The 11,511-nt window shown below is 43.3% G+C and overlaps 1 long non-coding RNA gene across 1 annotated transcript; it reads right to left on the bottom strand.

Annotated features, from left to right (window-relative positions):
- Positions 1–1,458: 1,458 nt before the first annotated feature.
- On the bottom strand, positions 1,459–7,110 carry LOC309646989. The gene is made up of 3 exons (XR_014255716.1): positions 4,241–7,110; positions 4,066–4,135; positions 1,459–1,468 (listed from the first exon to the last, which is right to left on the bottom strand). It is a non-coding gene; the product is annotated as an uncharacterized lncRNA (long non-coding RNA).
- Between the last annotated feature and the right edge of the window lie 4,401 nt (positions 7,111–11,511).

The raw sequence follows: 11,511 nt of genomic DNA, 5'->3' as shown, positions 1-11,511 counted from the left end.
TGATAGTGGCTGACAGATTTGAGCAACCTGGGCACAAAAGTCCTCGTGGACATTCTTCCTGCTGCCTTTTTCACTGAGCACTGTTGCTGGAAGCTTTGTCTCGTGTGGATCCCTCTGTCCATTATAGACACATCCAATGACCGCATCAAGCTCTACTCCTTGTCATGCACCCCCAAGGACCCCCATTGCCTATTCACCTTCATTGGTGTGTTGGAGGGGAAGAGACTTTCCTCTCCTCGGTCAGAGTACACATGATTGAGGCAAGATAATTTTACAACTGTCATCTACCATCACTACTTATGCCCAGCAGGAAGTACGTGTCATACTCAACAAGGAGAACAGAAGTGTTCAATGCCGGAACTATTACAAAGACATAGACAAGGTTAAGGTCAACCAGCAAAGGATGATGAAACACTCTGGTCTAATAACGACAGAGAGAAGAGACCGAAGTGGTTAGGCCTGAGGGGCAGGGTGGGGAATGGTTATGGGACCTAGAGAGTGCTGTAGTTATCCTACAGCTACAGGGAAGCACCCCTGGTAGGAGCTGTGGCCTCGGGCAGGCACACTCAATGACCAACTGCAGCCCAGGGTGTATCAACACCTCAAACTCTCTATCCAGCTCTATCTTCCATCTCCTGCCTCTGCTTCCACCGGCTGAATTCAAGCTAGAACAGGACAAAGAAGTGAGGTTGAAGCAGTCCTTTGGGGGGTCAGCCTCCCAGGGCACAAAGCAGGCTAGTGAGGCAGGAAGGAACTAAAGGAGAAAATCCAGCGTACACTTCTTACAGTGATGTTCAAACCAACTTTTCCTAATTTCCAATAAGTAAAGGATTATCTTAGCAACAACATTACTAACCCAGTTGATTAAGCCCTCCAAATACTTCGTCGTCCAATTAACATGGTCACATCTTTGTAAAGCCCTATAATTCCACGATGCATTCAGATCAATATGCCCTTAAAGGGTTCACGGATTTATTTTCTCTAAATTTTTCTTCTCAAAAAATGCAAGTATGGCAGAACAAATGAATAGAGGTCCTTGCCCTTCCTATCTTCATTCAGAATCTATGCTTTGGGACAATGTGGCAAATGAAATCATGTAAAAAGGTGTTACCAATAATTAGCCTAATTGAGCCCCTTGAGCCTAAGAGAGGCTGATGAAGCAGCACAGTGAGAATGGTGGTCACGATTACAGGAGTGGGAAGGGGTGTGTGTGGGCCCTGCCTTAGGAGCCTGTGACCTTGGGCAAGTCACTTCACCTCTCTCAATCCTGGTTTCCTCACCTGCTCATAGAAACAGTCAAAACAATTCTTTCATGTGTTGTTATGAATTACAAATAAGAAAACATATACGAGTGCACTTTAGACATTGCAAAATCTATATGAGGATTTATTGACTGTTGATGGACAACTGAACTTCTTGCAGCTGATTGGCAGGTTCTGGGAAGTCTCAAATTTGTGTCCCAGATATGCTTTGGAGAGAGAAAAGGTCATGACAATAATTACCTTGCAACATTTCTTTAAAAATTATAAGGAGTGTTCATTATTATCTTAACTTAGCAATAACAGCATTACATTTGGGCATTTGCCTTTTCTTAACACTTTACTGTTTTTCCTTGGTTCTCTGAACAATTCTGGGAGGTAGACAGAGCACACTAATTTTTTTTTTTTTGCTTTTGATGGGTTAGAAAATCCAAAGGATAGGTTGTTAATAGAAATCAGAATACAGCACAGACAGCTAAGGACCTAGATAAATCCATGAGATGAGGTTCATCCAGAAAAACTGGTGTGAAAGCTGACCTACTCTAGAAGTCAATGCGACCCTCATATCTTCCAGGTAAAGGAACTGACTCAACCCCTACCTCTGTTCCCGACCATCTGTAAGTTTGACCATCACCATACCCACCCGACTAGATTGTACGAGATTTTTAATGAAATTACATAGAGGCGTATATAGCACATTTTCTGGCACAAGCAGGTGATAACCTTAAATGCCATCTGAATCGGTACTCTTATTTTCACGTGAAGATTCTAGGGATCTTTCTCAGCTACCTCGGACTGAGGACCCTTGACCATGGTCTGCATTTTATTTTATATTTATTTCCAAAGATAGGTCTAGCTTTAGCCCTCCTGTTCATTAGAGGGATGCATATTATATTCTCTCATCAACGCAGATAGTCTTCATTCATTCATAGTTGTATTCATGCTAAAAACATTGAATGATAAAGTTCCCGTGTGTGGATTGCTTGCTACATGCCAAGGATTGTGCTAAGTGCTATATACTCATTATCCCATTTAATTTACACAAATCTGATGTGTGTGTTGTCATTTCCATTTTAAATATGTGAAAATTGAGTCTTAGGGATAAGGTGAATCCATTCAGTCACTCAGCCATCCACCGAGCGCCCACACTGCGTCGGCACCATGTTCTTCAGGTGAGCAGGACCTGGCTTCCTGGATACCACACTTCAGCAGTTTCTCTTCTTGCCCAATTACACACTGGTCAGTGGTAGAACCAGGATTAAAAGTGAGTTATCTCTGGCTCCAAATCCTGTGCTCCAAACCACCGTACCTTACGGGCTAATCGTTAGTGACGATACAGCACAACGAGAGATCCCTTCCCTTTGTGTTCTCACACACATAGTTAGCCAGGAAGGAGAAAAAGTCCAGAGTGACGTTTGCAAGTTACAATCATGCTGAATGGCTGCAGGAATCAGAAATGGTCACTTGTCCGAACATTAATAGTTTATATATTCTGAAAACAGGATTTATGTTCGCTGAGCTTACTTGTATAGCTTTTTCCTGACTTTGGGGTGAGGGGAGAAGACTCTAGCTTTGTACTTTAGCTTTTGTTATTTGTTTGCTGTTTATAAACTCTCTTCCTCTACTCAGTCACTGGGAGGCAGCAAGATGTTGCTCAAAGAGCATCATCCTGGGCTTCAAGAGCCTGTGTTCAATCCCAGCTGTGATGAGAATGACGGTGACGACGAGGATGATGATGATGGTGATGCTGACATTCGTGTCCCTGATCCAGTGCGACCTCCTCAAAGAGACCTTCTCTAACCCACCCATCCAGGTAGGTTTTCACCCTCTAATTCCTTATCCTACTTTATTTATTACTGTAGTTATTATCACTACCTAACATAAGATCCTACACATATTTTCTTTTTTTGTTTATGGTCTGTCTCCTGCTGGAATATAACCTACATAGAGCCAAAGACTTTATCTGTTTTATTCTCCCTTGTACTCCCAGCACCTGGACTAGATTCTGGTATTCCATAATGAATTCATGTTTTTTGAGAATTTACATCTGCCAGGCATTGAGCTAAGCATCATAAGTATATTATCTTATAGAGTACAACAACCCTATAACAAAGCTACTTGTTCTTATATCATTTTAAAAATTAAGAAACTGAAGCACAGGGAATTTAAGTAACTTGCTCAAAGTCATATCGTCTCCAAAGGAGCCAGGATTCCAACTTGAGCATTTAACCACTTCTCTGTACTTCCATGAAACGATCCATGTAACTTTGGGCAAGTCACATCGCTTCTCTGGGACTCAGATTTTTCATCTGTGAGATGAGGGAGGTTGGTTGTGATTATTTCCAAGTTACTGAGCTGCTCTGACTCAACTGAATCCCACTGTCTTCCACCAACTCTTGGTAATCCTCAGAGTATCTGTAGGCTATGTTTTCTACAGAAGGCTTCATGGACACTATGAGGTTTGAGCTGATCCCTGAAGGCTACACAGAGACCATCCAAAATAAGAGGAAAACAGATTCTCATTCCAGGGAAATGAGCTTATTGCAAGGACACGGCAACTTGGGGCTGAGGGCACAGCCTGAAGCTGGGGAGGATTTCTAGGCTCCTAGATGGCCGGGTATCTGTGGAGTTATCTATTTCTGCATAACTGAACACTCCAAAGCTTAGTGACTTCCAATAACAGCCCATTATTTCTCATAATTCCGTGTGTGGATCTAGATAGAAAACTTTCCACCATGGCTACAGGTTAACTAAGGGGTAAGCACAGAGTATGTAGGGCAAGATACCAAGATCTATAGGTTATTACCTGGAATGGTAAATTGAAGGATGGGAAGAAAACCAAGGCAATTCCAGAAGAATATGATCCACTGTCAAGTCTTCAGCAAGAAGAAGTGAACATATTTAGTTTGACAGCTCATTCATATTGGGATTTGCTGTCTGATAGAAGGGTCAGGTCAGCAGATTTAATGGAGGTGACCTACCATTTCTAAGAAATTTAATCATCTCAGGGAACCGAATTGCCAGGGTGGAAGACAGCCACGTCTGAATCTGCATCTCACTCGGGAGGGTACCCAGCTTTAGACAAAGTTTCAGGTCAAAAAACAACATTTAAGCATCACCACAATGAATCACTTTGGATGGAAAGCTGGTGACCTAAATGCCGGTGTCTGTATCTTAACTCCCATCTGCAGTATCTACATTAGAGGAACTTTACAACCCTTGGAAATTCTCATCCCAAGAGGGTCCTGGTGCAGAGCAGATGTTTGCAAATCATTTAGCCTGTCGGTGATGAATTAGTTTTTAATGGCATTCTCATGTACTTGTTATAAATCATTAAGTGTCCAACAGAGTGTCTCCTGTCTTCACAGTCTTGGTCTGCCGGGGTTCCTAAGTAGCAAAAATTCACAGTGATGGGAATGAGGTTGCCTCACCCAGTTGAAAACAGTAATAATCCTTGCTCATTTTCTCCCTTGTCCTTGACATCTGTCCACAGCCCTTTTCTCCCCTCTCCTCCTCCCTCCCTCCCCACTTCCTCCTGTCACTGCCCAATGTCCCCTGCCCTTTTCGACCTCCTCACTCTTCCCTCCATCCTTTCCAGCCTCCCTCACAACTCTCCATTACTCTTATCTCTTTCCTCCCTCCACCCTTTTCCCTACTTCTCTTTTTACCACCCCAATCTTCCCTCGGCATTAAAAATAAAAGCTGTTTTCTTTCGATAAGCCGAGAGAGAGATTCACACGCTGACACCGTATGATTCTTAACACCAGTAATAAATTCATGGTCAGCTGTTCCTGGAAATGCAGGAAATTAGAGCTGGGGTGGGGATAGGGACAGAGAACAAGAACAAACCTGAAAAAGAGAAAAAGAGCTCCAAGTGGGTTGAAGAGCAGGTATCAGCATTAACTATATGTGAGACAGTGCACTAAAACAACATAGTATTCTATACTGCAGAATGGTCCCTCCTCTGGAAGGAACATACATGCTTTTTGGAGACATGTGAGTAATGGTTTGAATCTTGGGTGTGCTGCCTACTCACCAGGTGACTCTGAGAATTTGGGACATCTCTGGTCTAAGATACTGTAAATAAAAGATGGTAGCGCAGAACAGTGTTTCAGAAATAATTTTCTTTTCTCATTTTAGCATCTACTTGGGATTTAGGAAAGAGAGGAAGATTAGAGAAAAGATAAGTGAAATTCAAATATTGTTAAAAGCAGACACTTATCGATGGTGTATTTATTGAATATTGCCATGCGCTAGCCTTGACCCTGGGTTCAATGCAGGTTCTATGTATTCAGCACTACCACAGGCTTCTAACCCCAATAAAACTGAAAGACAGATAAAGCTTTATTTTGTCATTGTCAAGTTAACCTAATTTTAATCCAAGGCTATTACTCTTGGCAAAAGCTCTAGACCCTTCCTTCACTGAGATGAAGACTCTGACATTTGAGGAACTTCAACTTCCATTCCCTCCTGATAAAGAGTCTCCGCTCATCACCGTCTGTCTGTTCTGCTCCCTTTGTTACCAAAGCCTGTCAGGTTATTCCTACCTGCATCCTCAATGCCAGTCTGAGTGCTTTCTGTGCCACCTGCGGTATCAATTCCTCTCTCTCACCTGTATCTGGACTCTCTTTCTCTCTTGTTAGGACTTTTTTCCTCAGCTTTAAGAAGTGCTTAGGCTTCCCTTGTCTTAAAAGATACAAGTCTCCTTTGCCTCCCCCCACCCCCATTTATTGAGTGACTCTCCTCTGTCCCTTTCACCTCACATCCAAACATCTAGAAAGAATGCACTTCACTAGCTGCCATCGTTCCTGATCAGCACCTTCCTTGAGCTCAGTGCACCTCTGTGATCGATAACACCCTTATTCTTTGTCATTGATTTTCCTTTGGCTTCCATGACCGTCTCCTACTCAAAAGACCTTCAGCACCTCATCCGAGCCTGGAGAGTTGAGTCCGGATTAAGTAGCCCAGCTCCCACATTCCTCCCGACTTTCACAATGCTTCTCCTGTTCTATCTGCCACTTCCTCTAGATCCCACTGTCCCATCGCTTGTCCTCTGTCTCTACACAGTCCCGCCCTCCTTGGGAACTCTTCCCCACTCCCCGTGCTTTAACATTAAACCCTCTGCTGTTTATACACAAATGTTCAGGCCCAGACAGTTCTCTCTCCCGAATCCCCAATTCTGGAGTACCCGACATCTGCCTGGTAGCTCTATTTGATCATTTTCTAAACTTCAAATGCAATACACCTAGAAATTAATCCTTTGTGTCACCCCAAACTCGCTCTTTTTCTGAACCTTCCAATGGCTAGAAATGTCACCCTTATCCTGCTGGGCACCCAAAGTCTACAGCCGACCAACCTTAGATGCCTCTCTCCTCCTCGGCCCTGGCATCAATTAGTCTGCTTAGTTCTTTCAACACTGACTTCAGAGCACCTCTTATGGAGCCTCACCGCCGTCAGTGCTTTTTCCATCATCACCTCTCTAGTCCTTCCTGCAGCTTCTCACCATTCACTTGAGCTATTTCAACAATCCCTTGAATGATCTCCCTATCTGCAGTGTCTCCCCTTCCCTACCCGTCATCCTGCAGACCGCTGCCAATCTGTGCTGCTGATATTCAAACGTCTCACTGCTCCTGAAATGGTACTGAGATTAGTACCAGCTCCTTAACCTCTTGTTCAAATGCCTTCATGTTCTTTCCCAACCCAGATCTTAGCATTTAAGTAGCTAACGTGTAGGCACTGTGCTAAGCAATACACATTTGTGCATCTGTGTGTGTGTGTGTGTGTGTGTGTGTGACTATTACACTGTCTGACAAATAGCAGGTGCTCATTCCATTGTGAGATAAATAGTAGCTCAATAAATAGTAGTTGTTGTCATTATTACATTGAGAACCCTGAGTATTTTTCTCATATAACAAGGGAATGATCATATATAATTCAATGAGTTATTGTGAAGATCAAATTAGAGAATATATTTATAAAGCTTAACACATTATTTACAAAGCACATGGTGATACTCCATTGATACTAGTTTCCTTCCAACCCCCATGAATCTGGGCCTCGTAGTTACTCTCCAGGGCCTTAAAATTGAACTAGAGGTCCACACGTTGATTAGAGTTTTTATTAGGTTATTGTAATATCAAAAATACACTGTTGGGCTTCCCTGGTGGCGCAGTGGTTGAGAGTCTGCCTGCTAGTGCAGGAGACACGGGTTCAAGCCCTGGTCTGGGGGGATCCCACGTGCCGCGGAGCGGCTGGGCCCGTGAGCCACAACTACTGAGCCTGCGCGTCTGGAGCCTGTGCTCCGCAACGGGAGAGGCCGCTATGGTGGGAGGCCCGCGCACTGCGATGAAGAGTGGCCCCCGCTTGCCGCAACTGGAGAGAGCCCTCGCGCGGAAACGAAGACCCAACACAGCCAAAAATAAAAATAAAATAAATAAATTAAAAAAAAAAAATACACTGTTAAAACCCATGGGACAGGAAGTAAATGCTATAGAATTGCAGAGAAAAATACGGCTTAAGCATAGAAGGAACTTAAAAGATGAGATGACAGACATGCAGATTTCAGTAGAACTAGAGCATACACAAACCTTAAAGTCTTTATTCCAAATAAAACCTTTTATAACCAGAGTGGAAAGATTTTCATTTTAATCAGTCTCCACTCATTTTTGATAGGATAATGTGTTGGACCTTCTTTGCAGATAAAAATGACTAACACTTGTTGATTATTTTGAAACAATGTCATGTGCATTATATGTTTGCTCCAGCCCTGTGAGACAGGTAATTTGATCCTTCCAATTCACAAATCAGAAATGGAGAAGCTAAGAGCTCATTTCTTGCCCAAGACACACAGCTGAAAAAGTATAATGCTGACACATACTGAGATGACAGACTTCAAGATCTTTTGACTCTACTGCAAATACTTTTTATAACATTTGGATTATTTAAATAAATACGTATATGCATATCTATGTATGCATATACGTATACGTGTCACACATATATGAGATATATAGATATATATATACATACATATGCATGCATATACGTATGTTGCTTGGGACAAAGACCGGCACACAGGAAGTGCTGTCCACCAAATATTTCCAGTCCTCCCTCTTTCAGGCACATGGAAGCGTTGCACTTCCCTTAGGGGTGATCACATGACTGGCTGTGGCCAATGAAATGTGAGTGAAATTGACAGGTCAGTTCCAGAGGGAAGCTTTTATAGTTGGTACCTCCTTCAGGATTCTTGCTTTCCTTATACCACTGACAACAAAAAACAATCTAGATGGACTTCCCGGGTGGTGCAGTGGTTCAGAATTCGCCTGCCAATGCAGGGGACACAGGTTCGATCCCTGGTCTGGGAAGATCCCACATGCTGCGGGGCAACTAAGCCCGTGCGCCACAACTACTGAGCCTGCGCTCTAGAACCCACGAGCCACAACTACTGAGCCCATGTGCTGCAACTACTGAAGCCCCGCACGCCTAGAGCCAGTGCTCCACAGCAAGAGAAGCCACCGCAGTGAGAAGCCCGCACACTACAGCAAAGAGTAGCCCCAGCTCGCTGCAACTCGAGAAAGCCCACGCAGCAACAAAGACCCAACACAGCCAAAGAAAAAAAAAAATCCAGATAATGGCTGTTCCATCTGCTTGGGTACTAGAGAGATGGCAACATGAGTCAGAATCCCTAGAGAACTTTGGGCGGACAACAAGGATGAGTGAGAAATAGACCTCTGCTGTTTGAAGCACTGAGACGTCAGGGCTGCTTGTTATTGCACCGTAACCTAGCCTCTCTTGGCCAGTGTTTCTGCTGTTGCTGCTTCTGCTGGTTTATTATTATTATTATTGGTAGTAGTAGTTGTAATGTCATCATTATTATTATATTTTGCCATCCCCACTCGTGTTTGTGAGGAAAAAGCAGAAATGCCCAGCGTGAGCCTGCAGTACTGCATATATTAAAGCTTCATTATACAGACCGTGAAGTGTGATTCAAATTCCCTTTACCATATTCCACATGGAGACCCCAAATGGCCTCAAGTCAATCCCCAGAGGAGAAGGGAGAAGGGGTGTAGGCAAGGCCAAGACTACTTAATGACACTCATTAACTTTGAGGTAAAAGTTGGATTTATAGTGTTATAAAATGCAAAAGTACTCCCTTGCCTAACTCCTTAGGAGACAGGCCTGAATGTCATTCTTGGTTTATTTCTCTGGGGAATTAACTGCTTGGATTCCTTCAGAGTTTAATTAAATTGTCACATAACACATAAAATAGCAAATAAAACAGGATTTTCCTATGTCCTGGTGTTAATTTTATGTCATCAAAATTGTTTAGCTTGTTAGCTGCCTAACTCCGGCTTCCCCAGTTACCAATTAAGGGTTCTATGCGAGTGCATCTTCCCCATTTGAACACCAGCTCTGGCTGCACTCTTGTTAAACTTTTCATTTCCTTGGGGTTACAGCTACTAATTTTTTAATAGATTCTTGGTCATTTAAGTTTTATGCTGTGCAGTTTTAGATGGCAGAAGAAAATTTGGAAAGTTTGACTTAAGGAAAAAGTATCAACAAGCTAAGTGTTTGTAAAAGGGGACTTTACAGATTGACAGCTCTAACCTGCTTGTGATGTTGACAAAGAAACTGAGGCTCAGAGTGGTGACCTGCGCTATCATGGTCCCATGATGAAGCAATGGCCACGATGAGATTATAATCCAGGAAAGCAGATTCTAAGCATGATGCTTTTATGGATGTATACGGCTGCCATTTTGCCTGATAACCTCTTCTCCATTCAGTGACGTTTCCTGACTGGGGGGGGGGGTCTCATCATTTTTTAGGCAGGCTATTGATGCCATAATCTTTTGACTGGCCTTCCTGATTCTAGGCACACTGTAAGGATGGAACTCTTATCCATCCCCCATCCTTCCTCCTTCTCCCCCTCCCCACAGCTCAGTTTCCGTAAGAAAGATGAGGAGATGTTCATTTCGCTCCCGGGGGAGCAGAGTTGGCTTGGAGCACCTCAGGTCATCTGACCCCACCTACCCCCCTTGTCCTCCCCTGGGAAAGGGAGTGACCCCCATCTGCTTAATGTGGCTTTGAGGTGTGACACATGCTGGACCACATGAGCTAAGAGCAGAGCCACTGCCCTGAAAAGCCAGTGCAGACCAGGACAGTACCTGTCCCTGCCCGTCTGCTCTCTGAGACAATGGCTGTGTGTGAACAACACCATGACCTGTATTCCAAGGGCTGGACCACTGTCTTGCTGGTAGATCGTGCTCTCACCACGTGTCCTCTGTCTCTGTGAGTCTGGGGAGGAAGGAGGAAGCCTCGTTTTGACTTGGGTTCAAACTGCTTTCGTGATTTTAGTTCTGTCGCGGAGCCCTGAACACTGGGGTAGAATGGAAGCATCTCGCCCAATAAGTGATATTGCGCTATCTCCAGGTCCATTTCTTTCTTTTTTTTTTTAATTGGAGTATAGTTGATTTTAAATGTTTTGTTAGTTTCTACTCTACAGCAAAGTGAATCAGTTATACGTATACATATATCCACTCTTTTTTTAGATTCTTTTCCCATATAGGTCATGACAGAGTATTGAGAAGAATTCCCCGTGCTATACAGTAGGTCCTTATTAGTTACCTATTTTATATATAGTAGTGTGGATATGTCAATCCCAATCTCCCAGTTTATCCCTCCCTGCCCCCTTCCCCCCGGTAACCATAAAAGTTTGTTTTCTACCATCTGTGACTCTATTTCTGTTCTGTAAATAAGTTTATTTGTATCATTTTTTATAGATTCCACATATAAGCAATATCACATGATATTTGTCTTTCTCTGTCTGACTTGCTTCATTCAGTATGACAATCTCTAGGTCCGTTCATGTTGCTACAAATGGCATTGTTTCGTTCTTTTGTATGGCTGACTAATATTCCATCGTATACATGTACCTCATCTCCCATCTCTTAAGTCATTAGGAACCAGTGTGAAGGAGGGGTGAGTAGTTGGCATCCTCAGATTCTTCCCATTTATCCTCCCTACTGATACCCAGATATCACCGGGTGGTTAAAATCCTTGAATATGTCCCCAAGGCTTAAACTTGGCATAAAATTAAAACTATTTAGAATAATGATAAAAGATGTTTCTTATATGGCCCTTCTCTGCCTATCTACCCATCTCTCTCTCTCATCACAGCCCTCCTTTTAGCCTAAATCTCAGCTACACAAAGCCACTGAGAGCTCCCTCTGAACTACTGCAGTTCCGGGCGTCT

The sequence above is a fragment of the Balaenoptera physalus genome (assembly GCF_965194825.1).
Source record: "Balaenoptera physalus genome assembly, chromosome: 17".
In the NCBI taxonomy this organism is placed as follows: domain Eukaryota; kingdom Metazoa; phylum Chordata; class Mammalia; order Artiodactyla; family Balaenopteridae; genus Balaenoptera; species Balaenoptera physalus.
The sequence above is the reverse complement of the archived record's forward strand: the minus strand, read 5'-3'. Positions and strand labels throughout refer to the sequence as shown.